The sequence below is a fragment of the Lemur catta genome, chromosome 1 (genome assembly GCF_020740605.2).
Source record: "Lemur catta isolate mLemCat1 chromosome 1, mLemCat1.pri, whole genome shotgun sequence".
NCBI classification, from domain to species: domain Eukaryota; kingdom Metazoa; phylum Chordata; class Mammalia; order Primates; family Lemuridae; genus Lemur; species Lemur catta.
The window spans coordinates 128,638,303-128,653,563 of NC_059128.1; positions in this window are offsets into that span (position 1 = coordinate 128,638,303).

Genomic DNA, 15,261 nt, shown 5'->3' on the forward strand with positions numbered 1-15,261 from the left:
AAAGTTTGGAAGCATGACATAGTAGATTGTGGTAAATTAGAAATTTTTCACAGAATAGGGATGGCGGAGATGTGAGGCTGACTCAGATTTTCCCCGTGCCTAGACGACTGTCTAGTTATAAATTAGGTTCCTTTGAAAATTGCGCTAATATTTTTGGCCACTAGGTCATCAGAAGTTGCTTCTGCTCAAAGCAGTAATGGTAATAGTGAGTCAGTCTGCATATGCTGTAGCTGGTATTGTACTATTTATTGCTAGTGACAATTTCAACGTCCGGGTGCCTGCAGGAATCTCACGTTTCCTTGCTTAGTAACTGCCAATGGCTCTAGCATGATGTGCAGGGCCCTCTGCTGTGTGGTCAGCTGCTTAGATCTTATCATCTCTTCCTGCTACCCACCTAGATCCCCCGACAAGACTCAGACCCATCTCTCCTCCTTTATGCTACCACTGTACCTTTTGGAGCTCTCCACAGTCAAGATGGATTCATAAGAAACTCTCCTTGAGGGCAGGGGCCATGGTTTATTAATCTTTGTAGGAATGGCACCTGGTACACAGCTGAAGTGCTATAAACATTTGGTAAATTAAAAAAATATGCTCAATCTTTTTTTTTTAATGAAGCATAACTACCAACTAAGTAATACACTTGACATGCAGTAGGCAGAATTCTATGGAAAAGCGTAGTGACCATCACCTTTGTATAATTCCATTCCCTTTGAGTGTGGCGGAACCGCTGCAAATATGAGGTGCCACTCCCATGATTAAAAACTATATTATATTATATGGCAAAAGGGAGATTATCTGGGTTGGCATAATCTAATTACATGAGCCCTTTAAAAGCCAAGTTGTAACTGACTGGTGGGAGAGTTCGAATCAGAGATCCAAAGATTGAGGGGAATTTGATGCATCTTTGCTGGTTTTGAGATGGAAGGGATCACGTGCCAAGGAATGCAGGTGGCCTCAAGGGGCTAAGAGCAGCTCCCAGCTGACAACCAGCAAAGAAATGGGGACCTCAATCTTACAATTGCAACGGAACTCAATTCTCCAACAATCTAGATGAGTTTGGAAGTGGATTCTTCCCGATCCTCCAAATAATAGACCAACCTGCTAAAACCTTGATTTCAGTCTTGTGAGTCCCTAAGCAAAGAACCCAGTTATGAGTCATGTTATCCCAGACTTCTGACTTACCCAACTGTGATAGAACAAATGAGTATTGTTAGAACCACTAAGTTTGTAGTAATTTTCCATGTAGACATGGACAACTGGTACACTGAGTTTGCAATCTCATCAGATAAGTTGGATATACATGTTCTGTTCTATTTCTGTATATTTATTTAATTAATGAACAGGAGATGCTCTCACATCAAATGGATGCTTGTTAGCTAGATCAGAATACTGAGTCCAAGGTAGTTTGTTCATGGAAAATCAAGTAACAAATTGTTTTTGGGTAGATGCCATGTCTCTTGCACTATGCTCTGGCTGAAATTCAATCCCAAATATAACATACGTAGTCAGAATAGCTTGACGTTCTAGCTCACAACAGCAGACACAAACTTTAGGTCACAGAAGTGAACAAAATAGCCTTAAAATTTGAACATTTAGAGGGCTTCTGCTATAACAAGTACAGTTATTTTCTAATTAATGTTCTGTCTGGTTGTTTGTTAAATATGCCTAGCATTTTTGGATATTATACTATCCTCTTTCTCTTACATATTTTTAACCATTTAAAACAATGTTCACCAATTTTCATTTAGCTTTTCTAATGCATTAATATTGGTATTTTCATGTTAACTAGTCAGCCATGTAGCTACAGATGGAATTCTTTAGGTTTGGAGTTGCTAAAGTGACTATATGTTAAGTAAGGCATGCTTTTATCAAAGAAATATATAGTTTTAAAATAATTATAGTCCAGCAGCCTGAAAACAGAAACATAATATTGAAATGCTAATTATAACATTATAACCTCTCTGATACTTTTGAACCAGAGATATTAAGTAGCAGTATGAAGACTATTCATGATTATGGTCAACTCCTCAAGTATTTATTAAGAATTTTAGTGTACACTGAGTCATGACAGATCCCATCATCTATACAGAAGATTAAAATATCTGGACATTTTAGTTGGAGAGCCATGACTTACTCTAATATATACTGAGCTGGCCATGGACTAGGATAGCCAGGCAATGGGCCTGTCACAATCTGTAGGGTGTGCCACATATTGCTAGAAAAATAACAAGGCCAGGAAGATTCGGTTACCAAAACTTTTTTTGATGGTGTGCACCTGTGAATGGTTAGAAGGAATATTTTTGTGTAGCTTCTTGAGGACGAGGAAGAGGGTGGTGAGACCCTTAGAAGACATGCCACCCTGCCTGGCTTGTGTTTTGGGGAGTAGAGGAGGAAAGTCTTGGAAGCAGGATGATAGTGACTAAACTCTGTGGTCTTCTTTCTTTGCTCTTCCCCATACTATCAACCCTTCCTTTCCATAAAGGTTGAACTAACATGTAACTAGTATGAATTAGAAGGGTGCCAAGTTATTAGCCTGCCAGCGGTGCCCACATACATTTTGGCCTATAAATTGACAAGAAACCAGTAAATACTACATGTCATATAGCAGCTAGTCCAAACCATGATTCTCATGTAGGATTTAGAGCACTAAGACCATGGTAGGCATTAGCAGTTCAGTACAGCAGATGTTGAGACTTGAGGGAGGCCTGCAAAGGAGTGGAGTTGTTACATTTTCCTGCAGGGCTTATTTTTTTTTTTAATTTAATTTTTATTTTTTTGCAGAGAGATGCCTGGCACAGTAGAGACCAATGAGGAAGTTGCCTAGGTAGAATTTGGGCTTTGGATAGGGATGTGAGCAGGTGAGACAAGACCAGCTGGTGGAGAGATTGAATTTCCTGCCAGGGGGAGATTTTAGAGTTGATCTAATAGACAAGAGGGAGCCATTCCCTTTTGTTAAACAGGTGGTGCTAATTAATTGAGAATACTCAGGAGTCGATCAGCTCTTCAGCAACAAGTTAGCAGCTGAAGAATTTTACTTTACTGAGGACTCTCTGCATAGGAGAAATGCTTCCCAAACTAGCATGATAAAAATCACTTGGAGGCAATTGTTTGGAGATTGTTAAGCCTCTCTAGTGGTGCTTCTGTTTTTGTGGATTTGGGATGGAAACAGTATTTTTGCATGCTCACAAAGTGAGCCTTATTTGTGCATAGTTCTCTCACAGGTACTTGGAAAGTGTATTTAATAACAGACTTAGTGTTTGCCCTCTGGAGACTGTCAGATTAAACAGAAAATAATTTTTTGATGCAGAAAGCAAGAACTTCGGTCAACTTCATTTAAGCAATTTGACATTTTTCATTTAATGGCTCTAAACTAATCTCACAACACTTTGAGTATTTTCTATCACTAATTAGTTTCTGAATTGTGGTATCTATGAAAAAGAAAACACTTGTGCAGCTTAAAAATAAGATATTCTAATAAATTTCTAATATTATTAAATGGTTTGTAATGAAATGTCGAGTCTTTGTCTAACCATTATATTAATATTTAGCTTTGAAATCAATGGAGGATTTTTCTTCCTCTGACCAGTAGAGAGAGCTATGACTCTTGATATAAATAGCTGACTTTTTTTTCCAGGCAGAAATAACATTGCTGACCTTATGCTATATTGTTGAACTATTCTACCCTCGGTTTTGTAATTGATATACTAGAAATATAACGTGGTGTATATTTATTTCATGCTTTATAACTTGGGATTTACATACATTGTTTATGATACTCCTTGTTATGTATCTCCCAATACAAACGTCTTTGCCGACCCAAATGGCAAACATCACACATCACTCCTTTTCTTGTCATCTACCTTTACTTTCACTTTCTCCCTTTTCTGGAATGTGAGTGGTTATCATGTGTTTGGGAATGACATGCATGCTTGATACCCAGAACAGAAATGACTGTTTAATAAATCCTTCTCTGATTTTCCACTTCTCAATTTGCATAGCATGATTAAATTCCTATTTTATAGCACTTAATACAACTGTTTTATGTTTATCAGAATAAATCATGGCTTTTATTATTCTTCTGTTAGATCATGATTGGATTTCCAGAAAAATACAAAATGCCCGGTTGAATTTTGATTTCAGGTAACAATTTTTTTAGTATATGTCCTATGATATATTTGAGACATGCCATACTAAAAATTATTAGTTTATCTAGAATTCATATTAAGTGGACACTTTGTATTTTTATTTGATAAACCTGGCAACCCTAATCATAAACATTTTGGTTGCCAAGTCTTTGTGTGGTTCATGTTCATAACCACAGAGGATGGTGTCAACTCATAGTAGTTGCTCAATAAATGAAAGGGTCAAACTATAATATGTGGCTAAGTTATTGTAGGATGAGGACTATTACTTTTGAATACAATAAATGCTTTTAAATGATCTGCATGTATTGCATTAATGTGCTGACAGTGAATTTTTATTCACTCTAAAAAAGAAAATAGTTGTAAGAAAACTTTATGCTAAGTAGAAATTTGAGGATTTAAAAATAAAAATTGGAGGGGAACATTTGAAAGATATTTAAGTGCCTTAAAATATCTCTTTGAGTTGTTAAGAAACATTATGTGATTAAGAAAATTCTCTTGCCAAATGATTATGGGTCCCTTACAAGAAAAAAGTGTATGATTTTTAAAAGATGTATTATGCATTGAATCAAGACATAAATTATAAAAAGATGGTACCAGCACTATTCATTGTATAGAATAACAAGTTTATTCCCATACTTTGGCTTGAAAAGGAAAGAAAAGTGTTTTTCAGGTACTACCCTGTTTGAATAAATACGTTTTGCATATGTAATCTAAAATATCTATAAGCCTGGTTACCTGAAACCAAACCTAGGGCATTTCTTCCCAAATTTCTTAAGCTTTTGATTTACCAATTTAAGAAAGAGCAAACATTTGCCATTTCCTCCTAATATCATGTAAATTCTGTACAGTGCCTAAAACCTCGCTCCGAGAGTTGGAAGTCATATGTTGGATGATCTTATGCCCAAGTCCCATTAATACTCAGCATGACATGACATTAATATGTAGAGAGAGAAAATTATACTGACACAGCCAATTTAAAATAACAGCCGTCTAAAGCAGAGGCTGTACACATACATGGGCACACACACACACACACACACACACACACACACACACACACTAAAAATCGCAAGTGACTAAAAGTTGAAAGCAATTTGAATCTCATTAGCAACAAAGAAATACAATTTATAACAGTGAGATAAAATTCTTCACCTATTCACTAAAATAGAAAAAATGAATCTACTCAATATTGGCAGCACTTCATACACTGTTGGTGGGAGTGAAAATTAGTATACTCTTTCTAGAAAGTATCTTGGTTATGGTTTTATATATATGCATATGGTTTTATATATATATATATGTATTATAGACTTTAAAAAGTTCATATGCTTTACCTAGTAAGAGCCCCTTTATAAATTCTAAGGAAATATATAGAAACTCATACAAAGGCATATGTAGAAACAATTCCATTACATTTTTAAAAAACTTTCAGCATATTACGGGGATACAAATGTTTAGGTTACATATATTGCCTTTGTCCCACCCGAGTCAGAGCTTCAAGTATGTCCATCCCCCAGATGGTGCACACAGCACCCATTAGATGTGAATATATCCATCCCCTCCTCCCCCCACCCACCTGCCCGCCACCCGATGAATGTTACTACTATATGTGCACTTAAGTGTTGATCAGTTAATACTAATTTGATGGTGAGTACATGTGGGCTTGTTTTTTCCATTCTTGTGATACTTCACTTAGTAGAAGGGCTCCAGCTCTATCCAGGATAATACGAGAGGTGCTAGATCACCATTGTTTTTTTGTGACTTAGTAGAACCTCCATGGTATACATATACCACATTTTATTAATCCACTCATGCATTGATGAATCCCATTACATGTTGAGGAAGGAAGGGATGTTCATTGTCCTTGGTGGCAAGGTTCAGCAGAAGTGCCCCTCAAAGTTCCCCTTGTTGGCCTGCTTCTGAACTTGGTGGACAGGCACTCCTGGCCCAGGATTTGCTTTCTCCCCTGGGACCACTGACCTCTGGCCCTCCTGCTGTCACCTCTTATTGAGACTCCTCTCCCCCAGCCCTCTTGTGCAATGGGCCTCACAGAATCATAGTACTTTGTGAGGAGGCAGAGTCGGTGGCCTGCGCTGCTTCTATTCCTGTGGCCTGGGAAGACAGACCCATTTCTCCCACCTGTTCCCAGGTAACAATCGAGACAGGTTGGAGGTTTCAGGATTAGGAGCTACATGTCCATCTATACTCACCCCTGCTGTGGATCTGAAGGAAGCACCAATGGCTATGGAAAAAGTAGACATTTGGATAGATTTTCCCAGTGATCGGGACCTGCTAACAACAGATTCAACCTAGTGTTTCTGATTAGTCTTCCTCTCCTAGTTCCTTGGTCTGAGGGAGGCTACAATTGAAGTTATAGCCTTTGAAGTTATAATTAATTTTTCTATAGTTATATTTTGCTCTTTGGGAATGACATCCATTCCACTCCTTTGCCAACTATTTTATCTGTGTATTACCTAACTTGCAGATACTCAAATTTGAGATGCATTTTCAAGAAAACTTTTCAAAGCAACTACTCTTCCAACTTAAAATTTGAAACTACAAATCCTAAATTTTTTCCCCTGTGGCCTTGTGTTTTTTTTTTTTTTAAATCTTCAGATTTTATTCTGCAATTCTGTAGACCTTTTGGTATTCCAACCACATTCAGTATTCTTTCAATATATGTAATTAATTCTTTCTACTTTATTACAATAGAATAATATATTTCCACCTTATTCCTTATGGTCATTAAAAATTTAAAATACCAGGTATCTGGTTGTTATCTGTTCAAAATGAATCCAGATGTTCACCTATTGAAAGGGTGCCAGGTTTTTGTTTTTTTTTCTATCATAGGTTTAGCTTTGGAGAATAAATTTGGAACAATTCTGTAGGGAGTATTGGTCACAGATGGCTGAGCGATAATAAACCCTCCAGTTGAGATAGAGTCCTTCTGGATTGAAGCTTGAACTGATTTTAATAATTTAAAATAATTAACCCCCCATCATCCAAGTAAACAAAAGGTATCTCTTAAGTCTCTCTTTTATAAAAAAAAAATATGTAATTAGCTCATGACACCTTAATTTTTCATTTACTCTTAACTCTATTTTTCTGGCATCTCTTCCAGAAATATACTCCTTCCCTCCAGCCTATAAAGGGATTCAGTTTCTTCTACCATATACATATATAAAATATATATAAAATATAATATATAAAAATATATATATATATAAATCTCTCTTCCTGCTGGAAAATTTTGCTTGTATCCCAAGCTGAATTACAATGTTCTCTTATTCCTTATCATCTTTGTCACATGGCATTATAATAATCGACTTACACATCTGAGCTCCTTAGAGGCAGAGACTTTCTTATTAATCGTCGCATCTTCATTGCTTAGTAGAGTGGCTGGTATATAATAGGTGCTCAGGAAAAAAAAATGAAGGATGGTCTTTTAAGCCAGAGGTTTCTATTGAACCATTTATATTGTCCAGTACAGGGTAAAGGAAGGGCTTAGTAAGTTCTTTAGACATTTTAGTTAAAATGTCTTAACTATTTTACATGCAAAAGGGAGGTTATACATTCTTGATTCATGGGAGAATGTAACACAGTTTCTAAGTGCTATTTATTACATTTGAAATCTTAAAATAGTTTTTCTAATGCTGTTCATTTTATTGGCTGGAGCCCAGGTAGAACCTGGTGGTGCGCTCAAATGAGGAGAATTCATGGAGGGTGGTGGTGTTATATAGTCCCATAACGGGACTTTATAAAAGGGTGGTCAGGGATGTGAGACATTTTTTTTTTTTTGAGACAGAGTCTCACTCTGAGGCCCGAGCTAGAGTGCCATGGCGTCAGCCTAGCTCATAGCAACCTCACACTCCTGGACTCAAGCGATCCTCCTGCCTCAGCCTCCCGAGTAGCTGGAACTACAGGCATGTGCCACCATGCCTGGCTAATTTTTTCTGCATATATTTTTAGTTGGCCAGGTAATTTCTTTCTATTTTTAGTAGAGACAGGGTCTGGCTCTTGCTCAGGCTGGTCTCGAACTCCTGACCTTGAGCGATCCTCCTGCCTCGGCCTCCCAGAGTGCTAGGATTACAGGCCTGAGCCACCGCACCCGGCCAGGGATGTGAGACATTTTGAAACAGTGTAGTGCCTTGGGGCTAACACCAGCAGGGGTATAGTCGTCCCTAGGGTCAAAGGGAGGAGTGGAGATAGGAGGTAAGGGTATTGGAAATAGGAAGGAGAAAGGTGTTTTGAGGAGAACTGTGACCTTCTGTGGAGAGACATGACCACCCTGAGGCAACCCCACTGCACTCTCCTCTCTCCCTTTGATCTCCCACTAGGCTTCCCCAAGGGCAAGCATGAGGGCAGGGAACATGTTGCTGTGGTCCTCCCTGGGTCGACCTCCCAAGGCAAGCAGCAAGGTGGAGAAGGACAGAGAGTGGATCTGGACGGAAACGGAAGATCTGGGGGCACAGTCCTCACTGTTCATGATAAAGAAGATACTTTCTCTGTGGAATGTCCATAGTGTGAAAGAAAGGCATAAAACCAGCCAGCAAATGCCCACTGTACCAGGGCTTGCCTGGAATATGTTTTTTTAAAAGTGCAATTAAGGCCATCCTAGCTTTCAGGAACTGCATTGGGTGACATGATATGATGAGCCCACGAAAGCCTTTGATGGTACAATATTAGCCCAAATGTGGGTGAATTGTGTGCCACAGACTGCATTGCCTTTGCCATCAGGTCTGCCTTCATACAGAGTTCAGGACCACATGTGCACTAATGGGATATTTCATCCCATAGGGGAATGCATTTCTCAATGCACTAAAATGCTTTCCTCTTGCATCAGTTTTTTTTTAATGAGGTAGAGAGATTTCTCCAACTGGGTTCACTGTATGTTGCCTGTAATATGCAATTTCTTTTCAAATGCTGTACTATCTTAATCTACCCCCCTTCAATTTAAATTTGAGAAAAGGGTACTTTAGTTCTGTGAAAATTCTCTTTATGCTCTGTATTGGACTTAAGTAGATGACAATTTTCACATATCTGGCTAAAAAGAATATTGATGTCTAAATAAATTTGAGAATAGAAGATTTTTATACACATTGATTTAATCACACCATGGATATAAAGCACATATTTGATACTTACCTGAAATTGGCATGCTGACATAGCAAACAAATGCCGTTAAAAATATGTATGCATAGAATAGGAAACAGTTTTCTATTCTGACAAACGTGCCAATGACCTTCAAGCAGGAAAGGCAACCAATTCAGGCAGTGGACTCTCTTTCCTGAAACCAGTTAGTTTAAAAAACAGCTAGGCCATGTGCAAAAATGGTAGTCAAACTATTACATCATCACAAACGTTATATCCCATAATTACACAATATACATCTAAATTTGAAAAAATCTGAAGTTCTTTGGAAAAGATTAATTTAGTATAACCAGCAAGTTAACCGACATACTTTAAGAAAAACTTCATGCAGAGATAAAGTATTGTCAGTTGAGTAGCTTTTGTCACTGTTAGGCTAGATTTTGTCACAGACAGGCCTAACTAGTTTTCATTAAAAAGCAACTGAAAACTAGTTAGGCCTGTCTGTGACAAAATCTAGCTTGAAGCTCTGACTTGGGGGCGTGGGGGGGCATGGACAATATACATAACCTAAACTTTTGTACCACCATAATATGCTGAAAAAAAAAAAAAAGCAACTCATTTAGGTAACAGCACACTTTGAACCAGGACTCTGATTCAATATATCAATATTTCTATGTGTTTTAAAAAATATTCAGAATGTTTAACTAACTAGTTATGAAAACAAATAAAAATACTTAAGATGAAACTTTTGCAAAGAAAACAACGTTCAGAATCATGACAGTCCCAATTGAACTGACTGCATTTATTTAATATTATAGAAAGGGAAACAACATGGAATAATGGAACTTATCTAGAAAGAGGAAACCTAAGATTGAATTTGTTCTGCTTTGCTACTGCACCTGCATGTGAATCCCAGCTCAACCCTTCTGGTAATCATGGGAGCTGGAGAAAAGGACTTAGCCTTTCTGTGCTTCAGTTTTCTTATTTGTAAAATATTCTCATATAACTAGTAAATAGGATTATGGTGGGCCTTAAAATTACTACATGTAAAATTCTTAGAATAGTGCTTGGGATACAGTAGTGTTATGTAAGAAATAGCTATTATTAATTATTGAATGGAGTACCACTTTATTCACTGACTTAAATGACTTCGCATACGTAACTTAATATCAATACATTTCAACTTAATTGACTTTGAAATGTGCTAATGGATGCCTCACCTAATTCTGAAAGTTTCTGTGAACTATGCATTTATGGAACAAACATTTATTGAGCCTCTACCCCATATGAGGCACTATGATAAATATTGGAAAACACACACTGAGTAACGGAAACATAGTCCCAGTTATCATGAAACTTCCAGCCAAGCAGGGAATTATGATGCTAAGTAAAGCTTGGATGATTGGGTCTGAATGTTGGAAGTGCTCAATCTCCTACCTTATGAATGATGCTAGCTCCAAAACCATCTTTGTAAGTCTTATATCTCTTTCAATAGTCAAGGACGTGCTCTCTTATTCTCCAAGTTCTAGAGAGCTCTTCAGTGTTTAAAACTGTGGGTCAATAACTCTGAGTTGCATCCAGAGAAAAGGCACAAGACACTAGGATGCCTCATAGACATGTCAACTAGAGGAGAGTGTGTGCAGTGTGAGATTCCACATCTCAACCTTTCCTTCTGCATTCCCATCGGTGGCCATCAGTGATGACATGAAGCTTACAGTCAGGTGTCTTGATGTCCCACCACCCCCATGACTGTACTGTACCAAGGCCTTTTGGGGGTGTTGTTCCCTTCAGTGCCTCAAAACAGGACTTGAAGACAGAGGGTCTCCAGGTCCTTGCCTTACTTCCCATTTCTCTTAGGATCTCTTCCACATCAATTTATTATGGGCTGTTTTTATGAATTAAAATATATTTTGCTTGTTTGATTGATTCATTCTTATTTTAAAATTTGTGTCTGTTACCATTAGTATCTGGAGCTCTTTAGGGTCTGAGTGTGTTGTGTAATATTTCTGCACAGGTTCCTTCATGTTTTCATGTCTCCTCTGGTGCTTAGCTATTGCTTCATTTGTGCCAGATATTGCAAGTGCAGGATTGTTTATGGAAATAATTTCAGGCCTAGATGATATCTTCCTCCAGAGAGGGCTTTACATGTGCTTTTGTCAGGCCCTTGAGAGCTACAGCAATCTGGGATCATCTCAGACCAGGTTCAGAGACTGGGATGCTCTGAAGCTGGATTGCACTTCCTGGGAGGGCCTGTCAGTGTCCAGGCCGTACTTACTTCGGGGATGCAGAACGTTGGGTTCCCAACATAATGCAAGCCCCTCTTCCCCAATGTTGGGGTCCCATACTCAATTCCCCTCACCTTTGTCCTACTAGGTTGTCAAAGTGCTTCTCTGTCTCCCAGCCACTCAGCAACTCATTCTGGAATATGTTACTTCTAGTGGATAAATGGCCTCAAAACCAAGGAGGAGGAGAAAAGGGAAGAAGGGAGGAAGGGAAAAAGGGAGGAAGGAAAGGAGAAAGGAAGGAAAGAAGGGGAAAGAAAAAGGGGTTTGAAGCAAATTTCTGTCATTGAAGAAGTGTGTACTATCTAGGTGATGGGCACACTTATATCTTTGACTCAAGCTGTATAAAAGCAATCCATGTAACCAAAACATTTGTATCCCTATAATATTCTGAAATTTTATAAAAAGGATCCCAGAGAGCTCTCTCCCTCTTTCAGCACATGAGGACACAAGAAGTAGGCAGTCTGCAACCCAGAAGAAGGTCCTCAGCAGAACCCAACCTTGCCGGCACCTTGATCTCAGACTTCTAGGCTCCAGAAGTGTAAGAAATAAATTTCCATTGGTGTTAAGCCACCAAGTTTATGGTATTTTGTTACAGCAGCCCAAACTAAGACACCATCATAAAGAAATAGTGCTTCATGTACAAAGATGTTTATTGCAATATTATAATATCAAATAAGTGGGAAAACACTATTCATTTAGGAGTTGAATACTTTGTCACAATGAAATATTATTCAATAATTAAGAGTCTAAAAGATAAATATTTAAGGTGATGGATATTCCAAGTACACTAATTTGATCTTTACAAATTATATGAATGTATTAAATTATCATATGTACCCTAAACTATGTACATCAATAAAAAAATCATTTTTACTAAGAAAAAGATAAAAATTAAAAAAAACACATTGAGAGTTAATGTGTTAGGTGGCCTAACACATAGTCTATTTTCAAAAATGTCATGTGCACTTCAGAAGAATGTGTATGATGTTGTTTTGGGTAGAGTGTTCTATATATATCTGGTAGATTTAGTTGTCTTATTGCACTGACTCCGATATTCTTTTACTCATCTTTTGTCTGGTTTTTCTATCCACTACTGAGAGTAGGATATTGAAGTTTCCACCTATTATTGTAGAACTGTGTATTTCTTCCTTCAGTTTTGTGTTTGGTTCATATATTTTGATGGTCTGTCATTAGCTGCATAAGTGTTTTTGGTTGTCATATCTTCTCGCTGTCTTGATCTTTTTATTAATATATATATTTTGCCTCTTATAACCTGTTTTGATATAAGGTCTGATTTTTCTATAGCCATCCTGGTTCTCTTTTGGTTACCATTTGTCTAGAATATCTTCTTTCATCCCTTCATTTCAATCTATTTATGTCTTTGGATCTAAAATTTGTCTCTTGTGGAACATACAGTTGGATCATGTTTTTTAATCCATTCTACCAATCTCTGTCTTTTGATTGTAGAGTTTAACCCATTTACATTTAAATTAATTACTGATAAGGTAGGACTTACTTTTGTCATTTTGCTATTTGTCTTCTGTATGCCTTATAGCTTTTGTGTCCCTCATTTTCTGCATTATTGGCTTTTGTGTTTAGTTGATTTTTTGTAGTGAAATGTTTAAATTTCTTTCTAATTTTTGTTTCTGTGTATCCTGTAGATCTATACCAAAGATCTACCCCATGTGGTTACCATGTGGATTACATTTCACATCTTAAAGTTATAACATCCTAATTTGAATTTCTATCAGTTTAACTTCAATGACATACAAAAACTCTGCCACCACAGGGACAGGGCAGCTTCCATATCATGTATATCCATCCCCCTTTGAAGACAAATGCCAAGTTCCTTTTATTCTTTGTATTCTCTAGCTCCTAGTATAGTGTGCAATGAGTAGTAAAAGCTCACTAAGTATTTGTTGAATATATGTGGTTACTATGGCTTGGGTGAAAAGACAGATTTTACTTCTCAATATTGACTAGATCTCACATTGAATATGTTTCCATTCCCCCTTTTATCTTCCCATTCAATGACAACTAAACTAGAAGGGTGGAAGAATTCTGGTTGTGAAAAATGGTAACCTTGTGCAAACGTGGTTATAAAATCACTGCTTTCCTGTTGCAGTGTCTGTACCAGTGCTGCTTACTCCTAGTTCCCTGTCTTTCGATTAAAGTAAGAAATAAAGACTAATCCATTAGATACACTGCCATTAGACACATCACCTAGTAGACTTCTTTGGGTGGCCTTTATTATTAAGGCAGATTTTTCAATGTCAAGTCATAAAATGATAAGCATATCATCTTCTTATTAGTTTCCTCTAGAATCCAGTCTCTTTACATATGACAAAAATATGTTACTAGTCTTTTTTTGAACCATAGAGTCTCTGTAGTCTATAAATTTAAGTCTGATCTTAAATATAACGTATGCCTCCTGTTGATAGAAAAGATGTTCCTATTCACACTGGTACAGTTACTTGGGATTATGATTTTCAGTGTCACATCTTTTTAAATAAAACGTTTTAATTTTCTTTCATCTGAGCACTGCAAGTTTTATTTTTAGGACTGAAGATTTAATTCCAACAGGATATGTTTAGAACTCTCATGTACTGGCTTTCTGAAAACATTGAGTTTCATCTTATTATGAAAAGAATAAACAGGTTATAGCTCAGAAACAGGTGCTAAAAGACTCAGCTCTTTGAACTTCATAGAGATGTCTTCCAGCTGTGCACAGCAGACTGTTCACATGTGATTCCAAATAACACTGAATTAGAATCCCACATCTTTCCATCTTCTTTTTTTCCCCCTCTTTGTTTGTTAACTGGCAGTACACAGTGTAGGCTCCATTCATATGTTAAATGAAAAAGCATCCCCTTCCCAGTTTTGTCAACACATTTCCACAGGAAACTACATATCTAACTAAGCAAAGCAAATCTTCAAAACAAGTTTTGCACAAATACAATGCTAAATGTGATTTAGTACAAGTGTGTCTTTTAAAAATATAACAGTGTGTACTGACCATCTACTATGTGCCATGCATTTCTTCAAGGGTTAAGAATACAATTGTGAATATGATAGGCCAGATCCTACCTCTTGTAGGGATTATATTTTGAAGGAAGAAGATTGGCAACAAACCAACTAACCAACCAACCAACCAACCAACCAAAAAACGTCTTTCCCATTCGCTATAACAGTCATGGAGGAGTACTACTCAGCTATAAGAAATAACAATGATACGACATCTCTTTGGTTCTCCTGGAGAGAATTGGAACCCATTATATTAAGTGAAGTATCCAAAGAATGGAAAACCAAGCATCACATGTACTCACCAGAAAATTGGTTTCCCTGATCATCACCTAAAAGCACATTGGGGAAGGATACCAATTGGATATCAGACTGAGATGGGGGTAGGGGGAGGGGATGGGTGTATGCCTACATGATGAGTGCATTGCGCATCGTCTGGGGAATGGTCATGCTTGAAGGTGCTGACTCAGGGAGGTGGGGGGGAGGGGATGGAGGTATGACTACATGGTGAGTGCCAGGCGCACTGTCTGGAGAATGGACACGCTTGAGGCTCTGACTCAGGGGGATGGGTGGGACATGGACAATGTATATAACCTGAACTTATGTACCCCCATGATGAGCTGAAATGAAAAAAAAAAAAAAAACACTCATGGAGAAAACAATACATGTGTGCCAGAGGGCAGGATAGGGATTGGAGCATGGGAGGGTGTGGGGTAGTT